The 12,129-nt window shown below is 30.5% G+C and overlaps 1 protein-coding gene and 2 pseudogenes across 1 annotated transcript in view; 2 read left to right on the top strand and 1 right to left on the bottom strand.

The window, feature by feature from the left end:
• The window catches only part of LRP1B (LDL receptor related protein 1B), a 1,708,438-nt gene that overhangs the window by 745,048 nt on the left and 951,261 nt on the right, over positions 1 to 12,129 (top strand). The gene's annotated exons all lie outside the window — the stretch shown is intronic.
• LOC111736081 lies at positions 178 to 296 on the bottom strand (annotated as a pseudogene).
• LOC111736076 lies at positions 461 to 579 on the top strand (annotated as a pseudogene).

Consider the following 12,129-nt stretch of genomic DNA (forward strand, 5'->3'; position numbering starts at 1 on the left):
ATCTTATAGTTTTCAGAGTAAAGGTATTTCATCTCTTTGGTTAAATTTATTCCTGGGTATTTCATGCTTTTTATTTATTTATTTTTTAGGCAAGGCAACCCTTTGTTGTCCGCACAGATTACAAGGACCTTGTCAGCTTACAATCTCTTATTTATTATTATTTTTTTTTATTTTTTATGCCTACAGTACCTGGTCTTCCTAGGTGGTCTCCCATCCAAGTACTAACCAGGCCCAACACTGCTTAGCTTCTGAGATCAGATGGGATCTAGCTTGTTCAGGGTAGCATGGCCATAGACTATTTTATGCTTTTTAATGCAATTGTGAATGGCATTGTTTTCTTAATTTCACCTTCTCATTTTTCATTATGCAAGTATAATAACACTGGACGTGGTTCTATAGTGTAGTGATTAGCATATCTGCTTTACACGCAGAAGGTCCTGAGTTCATGTCATGATCCATGGTCTATGGCCATGCCACCCTGAACAAGCCCGGTCCTGTCCTATCTCAGAAGCTAAGCAGGATCGGGCCTGGTTAGTACTTGGATGGGAGACCACCTAAGAAGACCAAGTGCTATAGGAATAAATAATAATAAGAAATAATGATAAAAAATTATTTCTGTATACTTGTTTTTTCTCCTGCAATTTCATTGATTTCATTTATAAAATCTAATGATTTTTAGTGGAGTGTTTAGTTTTCTATACGTAGTGTCATGTTATCTTCAAATAGTGAAAGTTTTACTTCTTCCTTTCTGATTTAGATGCCTTTTATTTATTTTCTTGTCTGATTGCTGTGACTAGGATTTCCAATAATTTTTTTTAAATAGAAGTGATAATAGTGGGTATCCTTGTCTTGTTTCTGACCTTAGAGAAAGAACTTTCAGTTTTCACCATTGATCATATTGAGTATAATATGAACTGTGGGGTTTCCATACTTAACCTTTATTATGTTGAGTTATGTTCCTTCTATACCCACTTTTTGAGAGTTTTTATCATAAAAGGATGTTGAATTTTGTCAACATTTTTTGTGCATCTATTGAGATGATAATATGGTTTTTATCTTCCATTTTCTTGATGTGATGTATCATGTTGATTAACTGATGGATGATGAACTATCCTTGCATTCCTGGGATAAAACCCAGTTGGTTTTGGTGTATAATCCTTAAATGTATCATTGAATTCAATTTGTTAGTATTTTGTTGAGAATTTTCGCATCTATGTTCATCAGGGATATTGGCTTATAGTTTTCTTTTTTTTATAATGTCTTTGTCTGGTTTTTGTGTCAGAGTATCAATACAAGTTTTAATGAGCCAATATGGTAAAATGGGCAGTATCTTGGAATATATTTGACATAAAATTGGATATAACATTAAAATGTGTGACTTTAGTTTCAATATCTTTTTTACAATTAGATAACATTAACAGAAAACATTTTTAATGTTTTTAAGCAATTGAATGATTTGTAAAAAACAATTACACAAATAGTCAATATATAAAACAGAAAGTTGAGTGGATGTTCTTGTCAAATAGGAGGTCGATTTTTATAAAGATAAAAAAGGGTACTAGAAAAAACTTATTATGTAACTATTTTAAAAAGCAAAATACACTAATATTGATCCTGTTCAACACAATTACTTCTCAAAAAGTAAAGTATTTTAATTACATTAATAAAATAGGCTCTGAAATATGTTTTTACCTATGGAGTGAAAAATTTTCAAATATTGCTGTCTGAGGTAAGAAGTATCTTATCTAAATGTTTCATATAATTCTATCGGAGTGTTTTTTATTCTTTGAATTTGTATTTTAATTCCAAAATTATGCTTTGAAGATTCTTTTTTGTTTTAACCCCAGAAATGATAGTGGTAACATTGCTTTTGAAATAAGTGGTCTTTAAGAGAGCAATAACACACCTTATATTCATGAATGGAGATAAATTTCCTCAAAAGTGTTTTTATTTTTCTTGGCCTGGAACATGGCATTTTGCATTTTTTAGAAGGCATGCTCAACACGAAGATATTTGGGCTTATTATCTGTGAACTTAGAAATTAATCATTTGCTACATAGTAAAAACTCTCTTTAACATGAAGTCCTTACTCCTTCTCAAAATAAAAATTAAAAATCTCCATGTTTCATAAACATGAGGATAATAACTGAATTTTTTTTTCTTTTCTCTTTGATCACTGATATCTGTTTAACATTTTCAGATCTAAATATTTCATTTTACATCTTAGAATATGAACTCTGTCTTACCTGAAATTAAATGAGTTACAGCTGTTATTCAAATAAAACTGCTTCCTCAGTATTGTAGTTTACTATTTGTTGAGGCTATAAATTTATTGTTATTCAATAGTCTCATACCCTATAATAAATATGACATTAAATAAAGGCAAAGAACAATATCCATTTTTCATTATTAAAGTTATATAAGCAACCTATTATAAAATTACTACTGTCTCCTTCCCAAATCCTATGTTTTTTAATTAAAATATAACTAATACTAAAATTTTATGGAGTTATTTCAGAATAGTTGGTGGATGATATTTTAGTTTTAAAATATTTCTATTATAATCACTTAATTTGTTAAATCCTCCATGTCCGTTGATGTTTCTACCATGAAATAAAGCCAAGGCTATCTAAATTACAAAGGAGCTTTTCACTCAAGGTTATCAGTTTTTTACATATTCTTTCTTTTCTGTGTTCCTCTTATGGAGTAGGAAAGAGACTGTACTGAATGTTCATGATCAAAGACCATGAAATCTTATAGACCTTGACCTGAATTCTAATTCCTGTGTTATGAGCTTTGAAAAAGGGTACAATTTGTTTAAACTCTTTGAGACTTTATTTCTTCCTCCATTAAATGAGAATAAAATACCAACTCCTTACATAGATTTGCAGTGAAGATTGAATACAAATATATATTTGGCACATTGTTAGTATTAGTAAGTAGCAAATATGTAAAATGAGAGTATGGAGAAATAAAGAAAACCCATATATTCAGATTTTCTACAGGCTGCAGAGTCTATATCCCCATAACCATAAAAACATCGTCCCCATTGGGCTTTGCTGTTCTATTATTTCCCAGTTTGTCTTCTCCTTTTAGAATCTTTAAACATAAAAGAAAAAGTGAATATATCCTATGTATTCTACGTATACATAAGAGAGTATTCTAGGGTCATGTAGTGTTTCTAAAGCAGAGAGCCCTTTTCCTTTGCCAGTGTAATCAAATCTCTTAAACTTTATGATAAATGTATGCCTTAATACTAAAAATAAAATTCAAAAGTAAACTCAATTAATGAAAAGATGTAATAAATGTAAATTATGACAAAAGTAATATTACATATCCTAGTACCATTTTGTAATTTATATAAGATTATTATGCATCCAGATACCTTTTTTATGCATTTGAGTTCTTTAAAAGATTCATAAGTACTTATTTATCTCACTTTTATATTGCTTCAATGTGTTATTTTCATAACATTCTTCAGGTGTAGTAAAGGAAATTACAATAGAAAACCATTTAATTTCCAATTACACGTGTAAATATGCACATTTTTAAGTGGTTTGAATCAAAGTTGAAGGTCAGTTTTTAATAACTCTCAAACTTAGAGGTGAGGAAATATGAAGGAAAGCCGTCCTTCTGAGAGGGAGACCATAAGAGTAAAACCTCTTCTTGTTTTTCTATCCCGGTGAAGTGAATTTTACTAGAGCAGAAGTTTTAGATATACAATATACAAATTTCAGACTTGTGAGCATCTAATTAGCTAAAAGCAAATTTCAAAAGTAGGTAAAGTTAGAAAAAAATTAAAACATGTCAGAGACACAAGTTTAGATCATTGAATATAGTCAGTTTTAGACAGCATAGAGAACCAGTAAGTTGTAAACTCTTTGTTTATAGAACTATGGCATAATCTTTGTGCCCCACAAAGTACCTGTCACAGCATCTTGATTTATGATATAAAAACGATAAATACAAATTAGAGTGTATTCAGAAATTACATAGGTTATTTTTTTACTAAAATCCAGTGCCTAATAGAGTTTATCGTTTCATTCATTTATTAATTTCTTCATTCAAACAATTATCAAGTTTCTCAACCTTGATTAATCCATCTGTGAACACTAGTCCCTGCTTTTCTATTGCAGTGCTGGAGAAAAAAAAAATATATATACAATTTGAAATCATACAAAAGCAATCATGCACTTAGAACTACTCCGTAGTTTTATTTTCCAACTTCAAGGAAATACTTCAATGTTTCTAACTCAGTTGCCATTTGAATTCTCTGCAATAACTATTTCTAACTGCATTCTTTTTAAATCTTTGACTATATGACTCCTCTTTAATTGTCAGAAAATGACCACATCTACTCCATCCAAGAAAAAAATAGAAGCCAAACAATGAGAGTTTCTGTAATTTAGCATTATCTAAAACAATAAAGGTGCCTGCAACCACACCTATGTTATTCCTTTTCTTTTCTGTAAAAAGATGTGTCACTCCTTTTTTTAAAAAAAAAAATATCTTTCTTTGGCTATGCTCTAACTTATCTCCAAGGACTTTGCTCTGTCAACATCCTCATTTCCCCTAGATAGTTAATTTATTACATCACTCTTTGAATCCTTCAGTGATTCCTTAAAACCTTTAAGATAATTTCTAAATTCCTTAATGTATTTTATAAGCTTGTCTAGCTTGGTTCTTTTTCCTTTCTCATAATCTGTTTTTTGGTAAATCTAAACTTCTCTTAGTTTTCTGATTATTTTGTGTCTTTTCTCAATTTTGTATCTCTTTTACATCCTGTCCTCTTAATAGACCATTCTTTCCCCCCTACTCTGCCTGGTAAATATTTGCTTAGAGTGTAGGTCTCACCTTAGATGCAATTTACTTCAAGAAATCTTTAAAAAAAAAAAAAAACACTAATATTATTTCCCGCTGAACCATCTTTTTTCCCTATCATAGCAATACCATTTGGTATTGTAATTACTTGTTTATACCTTGAGCCTGCAAATGCTAGTAGTACAGACACCTTGTGGGTAAAGTGAAATAAATGAACAGTGAATGGTTAAAGAAACCAGGCACTATGCTAGGCATTTGGGTGATGAAATGAAAGGCAGAATCTCTGCTCTCAATGATCTAAGAGTCTAGTGGAGGATACAGATAATTTAAACTAATAATGATAATATTTATTTATTAAATATTATACTATGGTATTTGTCCCCATTTCCTTTTCAATTTTATTTCAAACCTTTTACATTTTTTAAACTTCTAATATAACTTCTACAGGTATTGTGCTAATTATTATTTGGACATACCTTATGCTTTTTTCCTTCCCTTGTTTTGCTTTTGCCTTTGAATCTTTCCAGAAATTATTCATACTTCAAAAATCATAAATAACATTTATAAATTTGCCCAAGCTCCTCTGGACCATGGTTTTCTCTCTTTCCTTTGTACTTCAATAACATTTCTAGTACTACCATCTACTTGTATAACTTCTTATGTAAAAATCTTTAAAGTCCCATCAAGAGTAGAAAAATACCTTACTCATAGAAGTTTCATTATAATTGACTTTTTAAAAAGTTAAAAGCTATCCCATTAGTCCTGCCTATTTTCATCCTCTTGAAACCTTTGGATTAATTATCTATTCTCCAAATTTGCTTTTATCCTGAACAGTTAAAGATTAGTGTTTTTGTTTGTTTGTTTGTTTTATACTACAGACTAGCTTTACATGCCCCAGGAATTGTGGCAGGTCCTTTATACATATTCTGCCATTTTATCCTTCCAATAATCTCATGTGGCAGGTACAACTGCTAACTCCATTCTGCCTCTGGGGGAAAAAAAAAAAAAAAAAGGTTCCAAATAGGTTCAGTTACTTTTTTAAGGTCATCTAACTAATAAGTAGAAGTCACAGAGTAAGTCTCAACCCTAGTTGTGGATAATGCACATAGCTCTGCACATCCTTACACATCATAATAGTGAGCAAGTATTACTGGGCAATTTCATAAATTTAGGAAAATTGTACAGGTGCTATAACATACCTTTAAAAAATCCTACAAATGTAACAAAGTATATTTTTCAAGAAAGTAGTTATTATTTACTGAGATTCAGAACATATATAGTACTTTGCTATCATTACATTTTTCTAGAAAAAAATTGTGGTTAACATTCCTATGATCGTTTCACAGATGAGAAACCTGAGACTTTTTAGAAAGGTCAAGCAAACTCTTCAGGGTAGCTCACAAAGCTAGTAAGTAGCGGATTGGGTATGAATGGATCAGTTTGTCATAAAAGATAGTTTTTAACTACTATACTACTCTATCTTGTTAACCTCTTGTTTTTGTGCTTCTTAGTATGTTTAATATTTCTATCACGGTTGAAGTACAAAATATGACTGCTCAGAGTTTTATTACGTAAATTTGCTGATCAGGTTCTAGATGTCTGGTTTAACAGTATTCTGACTTTCTGTTTCTATTATTTGTAAAAACTTCTTGAGGTATTACGATTTTGTCAAATTTAAAGACTTTTATAAGTATAAATATTACTAATATATTTAAATATTTTATTAAGCATATGTGGTCCAATGCATGGTCTCCTGTCACATCCATCATGTTTAGAATTAGTGAATGGTGTATTTACATTGGACTCATTTTATACTTTTACTCATGTCTCCACTGTAATTGTTATCAAGAATTCTCAGATTCTTTTCTGCAAAGTCTATGTTCTATAATCTAGACAGAATTATGGACCCAGGTGGGATATCTGAAATCATTACATTTTTGTCACATCTTTCTCATGTAATAGGTAAAACTAATAAAAAGACATATTAATGTAAGATAAAAGCCAGCTGCATTATTTCAACCCAGCAACTGAATTCTATCAATAAAGGTACCCTTTACTATCAGAAAAGAAAACTAGGATGTTTTATGTGGATGAAAATAAGGCTTAGGATAAATTAAAGTAAAAAGCTTAATCTATAAAAGAAATATATTTCTAAAATTGAGAAATATGAACTAAGAAAAGCAAATCCTATTTGATAAGGCCTGTCTAGACATTGATATCTCGAGTGTGAATATTGAATAATAAAATTGAAATGAATAACATTATGATAAGATCAGGTAAATTCATGAAAATAGAAATCAGCAAGAGAGAACAAAAATGTTGTGACAATGTCTTTTAAGGACTGAATACAAATATGGGATGGATCTTTATTTGGCAAACTCTCTAATCAGTAGACTACTATATAATGTCTACTATGAAAAAGCACTGTTTCTTTTCAGTCTAGTTTTATTGTGGATTTCAGAAACTACCTACATCACCTTGTATTCTTAATAATTTTTTTTTTAGTGTTACAAAGTGCAACTTGGTTTTTATCAAAATGCACAAAAATTAGAAATGTACAAAAAGACAATAAATTTTACTAGGTAGCAGTAATTCTCACAGTGTGTCATTTTTAATAGTTTTATTCCTGGGAATTTAAACAAGCCAATATTAAGCATTCTTCATCCTAAATAAAACTATAATGAAAAGTATTTATTTGTTTATATACTGATTATTTCTAGTAAGTTTTATTTATTTGTTTAGTTTTTAACATAGGCTATTTAGATGTGTGTTAGATTATGATTACTGAGAAATAATAGGGAAATAAAAATGCCTATTTAAAACCACAAAGTATAATAGAATACTAATCTTCACACAACATAGGCTATGTCTTCTACATTTATATGATATCAAATAACTTACCATAGTGAAGCGAAGTTTGTACTCATTTCAGCACTGCCTGGCCTCTTGGGGCTATGTGTTCACTTTGGGGAAAGGCAACGTAGTTCAGGGCCTTTGCATGCAACTTTCTTGGAACCCATTCACAATTTGAAAAAGTGACACCAGGTGTTAAAATGTGACACAGAGTCCCAATCTCTCTTTTTTAAAGTTCTAAAATTAACCACAGTCATGGTTTTCATTCTTGTAAAAAGATTTACATGTGCTTACTTGGGGTTTTGCTGTTGAACCCCATAGGAACATACTCTGCCATTAGTGGAAGAAATAAGGAATCCAAGGTCTATAAGCTTACATCCACAAAGGAAAACCGAATTGCTAATGGAAACTATAGTTTTCTATTGATATAGTGTAGCCGGTTTGCCTTGAGACATTAAGGTTTATCTTTACCAAATTTTTTTAAAACCATTTTGTTACTTGTCCCCTCCAAAACTCATTGCTACTCAGTGTAGTACTAGAACAATCAGCATGGGCCTCACCTGAGAGCTTATTAGAAATGTAGACTCTCAGGTACCATCCCAAACTTTATGAATCATAACTTATTTTAACAAGTTCCCTAGCTAATTTGTTCTGTATTAAAGTAAGCCAAAATAAATCAGATCTCAACTTTTATTGCCTCCATAAGGAAATACTTAGTGACATTCCCGATTGTGTCCAGTGCCCTCATTAACCCTCTCATAGCACTAAGTTCCTTTCATCCATGGTACTTATATTGCAATTTTATATTTATCAGTCTATCATTTGCTTGTCTCTCTAGTAGACTATCAACCCAGAATAAATCTTACTTTTGCTCATCATAGTACACCTGGCACAGTGTGTTATATATCACATATAATCAATAAGTAGTGAATGAATGAATACATAAATGAATGAATAAAGCCTGTAGTTATTATTGTTATTAGTATATTGTTAGAAGTTATTATCAGAGTGAATTTTTTTAAATATTTTTATTCCTGGGACTTAAAACAATATTACTATTGTTATTATAAACATCAACCATTTATTGAGTTACCAGTGTAAGAAAGCATTGTGCTGGAAGTTGAAGATACACATAAATAAAATAAACTAATATCACCTTTGTGATTCAGGAGATTACAATCTAGTAGAGAGGTTAGGATTTTCACATGAAAAAAAAGATCTCATATCTTAAGAAGACTGATTTTTTCCAGTCTCCAAAATAAGAAATAAAATATTTTAAAAATACACTTTTCTTTTAGCAAATATTTACTAACATCTTCTATGTGTCAGAAATTCTTCTATGATATTGAGGGTATTGGACAAATCTAATACCTGTCCTTGCAATGCTTTCATTCAGTTGTTTTCTAATGTGTAATATGTCTAACAAACTACTTTCTATTATACAAAGGACAAAATTAAGTTATCCTGAAAGGTAATTTACTCTTTGCATAATTGCTTTTATAATACCTATTTTTCAGCACTTTCCGAAAGTGGCATGGAGAAAGATGATATACATTGAGATAGAGTTAAAGAGTATTTTTGTGACCTGAATTATAGATTTTTAATATGAATACCCCTGTCTTGATTCCCCAAATGCTCAGATATGTAAAATATTACAAAGTTATGTTCATGAAAACTTTATTTATTTACTTATTTTTTTTTGCTTGAGTGTTGTAAACATGTTCATTATAAGACATCTGTCTACCAAAACCTATCAATTTTAAATGTCTTGTCTATTAACAAAATCAGAGATATTATGAAGTGTTATAGAAGAATTATTCTTGACATAAATTAAGCACTTGAATCACTTATCTGTGAGCCTACTTAAAGAATTATTGCATAGATAATTAGACAGTCTCCTCTCCTCCAAGAAAAATAAACCGGGTATTTCTTCCAGCCCTAGTCTTAGGTTGTGAATGTTCTGCATGTGATTACAAAATTAAGAGTCGTTAATGAAACTCAGTGCATGTCTAAGTAAACGCACAGTGATAGATAGTAGGAAAGGGCAGGAAGTGGAGGGGAGGTTATCAACTCAGCCTCCCCTAGATATTTTGCCACAGGAAGATGAATAGACGTCCAAGCAAAAGTTGATTTTTTGGTCTCTAGACTTGAATGTATGGAGATATGAGGCCTACTTTTTCCTAGCCTTCAATATAACTCCTCTCTGAAAAAGTAGGCTTCATGGGTTCCCTTGGTCCCCCTTCTTTATAAATTATTCTCCAAGTAAAAAAAAAAAAAAAAAAAATAGCTAATGGAGAAGGAGACTCTCTCACCATTTTAGGCATAGTGTTACACTAATCTTTTTTTCCTAGGAGTAAGATTGTACCCTTAGGTAGCTCAAACCCTGTTTTACTGATGGAGCAACATGGCAGAATAGATATACAGTAGTTAATGAATTTATTAATCAATTAATTTTAAAAACAAGCCAAAGTGACCAGGTCTCTGGGGTAATACAATCCAAATGAAATCCAAAGGCTTCTTCTGTAGCTGATCTATTCATACCAAGATGCCTATCTTTTCAAGTCCTGAGGTAGGGAAGCCTGAGTAGCACTGAGCTTTACCTATAATGTTAACAGAAACTTTGAGATATTTCATGTTGACTCTTCTTGGAACTCAGCAGGCCTCTTTCTCTCTTTACTAGAGAGTCCTCTTTCCTTATATATAGAGCTCTGAGCCTCAGCAATTTTTTTTCCTAAAGATTTAACACTTTTACTTCAGAACACTTTATTACATTTATACTGTATTTATACCTCTACCTTTGTAGAATGCATTTAATGAAACAAAGAAATGGAGATTGGGCACAATTAAGATTTTTATGAAGTTTGACTCATGATCTCAAGAATCAAATTTTCTTGCTAAAGTACTTTTATTGAAAGGATAAGCTTGAGCTCTTATATTTATTTCAAATAATGATTTCTCATTATCAAGAAGTATGGATTTCATTATTCTTACATGTCACTGAAATGTCATATAAAGTTAATATAGTTTGTTCCGTGGTTTTATTTAGTTTGTTATCCAATATTCAAATGTGTATAATCTCTTTCTGTGGATGACACTTATGGTTAATATACTAATCTTTTTCCTATATTTCTGTCTGTATATTTCTTGATTGTAAAGACCATAGAAGTTAAAGTTTTAATTGTAATTTTTTTGTCCAGTTAATTACAGCTTGGAGTTATATTACTAAGTGTTGTCTCAACTATATTCATAATTACACTGAAAGCAAAAAAAAAAAAATGATAAAGCAATTAAAATAGCTGTAAAACACACCAAGTAAAAGTGACTAAGATAATATTCTCCAAAAATATGAAATCTATTAAAAATATACTTTTATTTTATGAAATCCCCCAGAAAGCACCCCAAAGTATAAAAATGCTTATATTGATTATAAATTAATATGCTATAGAGGTGCCATCTGGTTCCTATTTTTTAATCAATCATTTTGATAACTTTGTATATGGCATAAAAGTCAAATAGTTTTATAAAGTTTAAAATGAAAAAGAGTAGTCACCTGACTCCTCTCATCTCTGATCCCTACTCCCCAAGGATATCATATTATTAGCTTTTTCCCCTTTTTTTTAAATTAAACTGAATATTTATGAAATAACATGCTTATCTTGATTTTTTTTTTATTTTTCAGATTTAGGTATTATGGACTAGCTTTCTATTGGAAGATTATTATTTTGCTTACTTAGAAATCCCCTTCTTAAACCACCTACTACACACATTCTTCCAATATAATTTTATTACAGTTATTGTTTAAATCTGTATTTAAACAGATCACTATTATTATTCTTCAGAAGTGAGCTATGTAGTATACTACAAATATATACAAATATAAATATATGTATGTGTAAGTATGTGTATTTTTTTAATATTTTTGTTGATACACCTTTCAAAGGCTTCTGTGTACTTTCTCCAATTTAAACAGATTGCATAAGTGTTATTTTGGGATTCTCCTTCACCAGCCTCCTAGGCAATCTCTGCCTAAGTTTAGATAAAGTTTATTTTCTAAGTTGCAACTTTTTGTGGAGGACAAAATCTTCCTAGATTTATGCTTCTATATAAGCATTCTGAGAAAAGATGCTTGGGTGATAAATTTTGGTGGCCTTACGAGTCAGAAAATATTTTTATTTTAGTCCCTCAATTGAAGTTTGTTCATGATAGAGGCTGAAAATCATTATCTATTAGATTTTAGGCACTGCTTTACTGTGTTCTGCATTCCACTACTACTGAAGGTTCCATTATCATTGTGATCACCAATCCTTTGAATGTGATTTTTAAAATAACAGCTTAGTGAAATATAGTTTATATACCACAGAATTCACACAATTAAACTAGAAAATCCAATGGTTTTTAAGTTTATTCACAGTTTTGCAACCATCACCACAATTTTAGCACATTTTCATTATGCCA

The sequence above is a fragment of the Pteropus vampyrus genome, unplaced genomic scaffold, assembly GCF_000151845.1.
Source record: "Pteropus vampyrus isolate Shadow unplaced genomic scaffold, Pvam_2.0 Scaffold17, whole genome shotgun sequence".
Taxonomy (NCBI): Eukaryota; Metazoa; Chordata; class Mammalia; order Chiroptera; family Pteropodidae; genus Pteropus; species Pteropus vampyrus.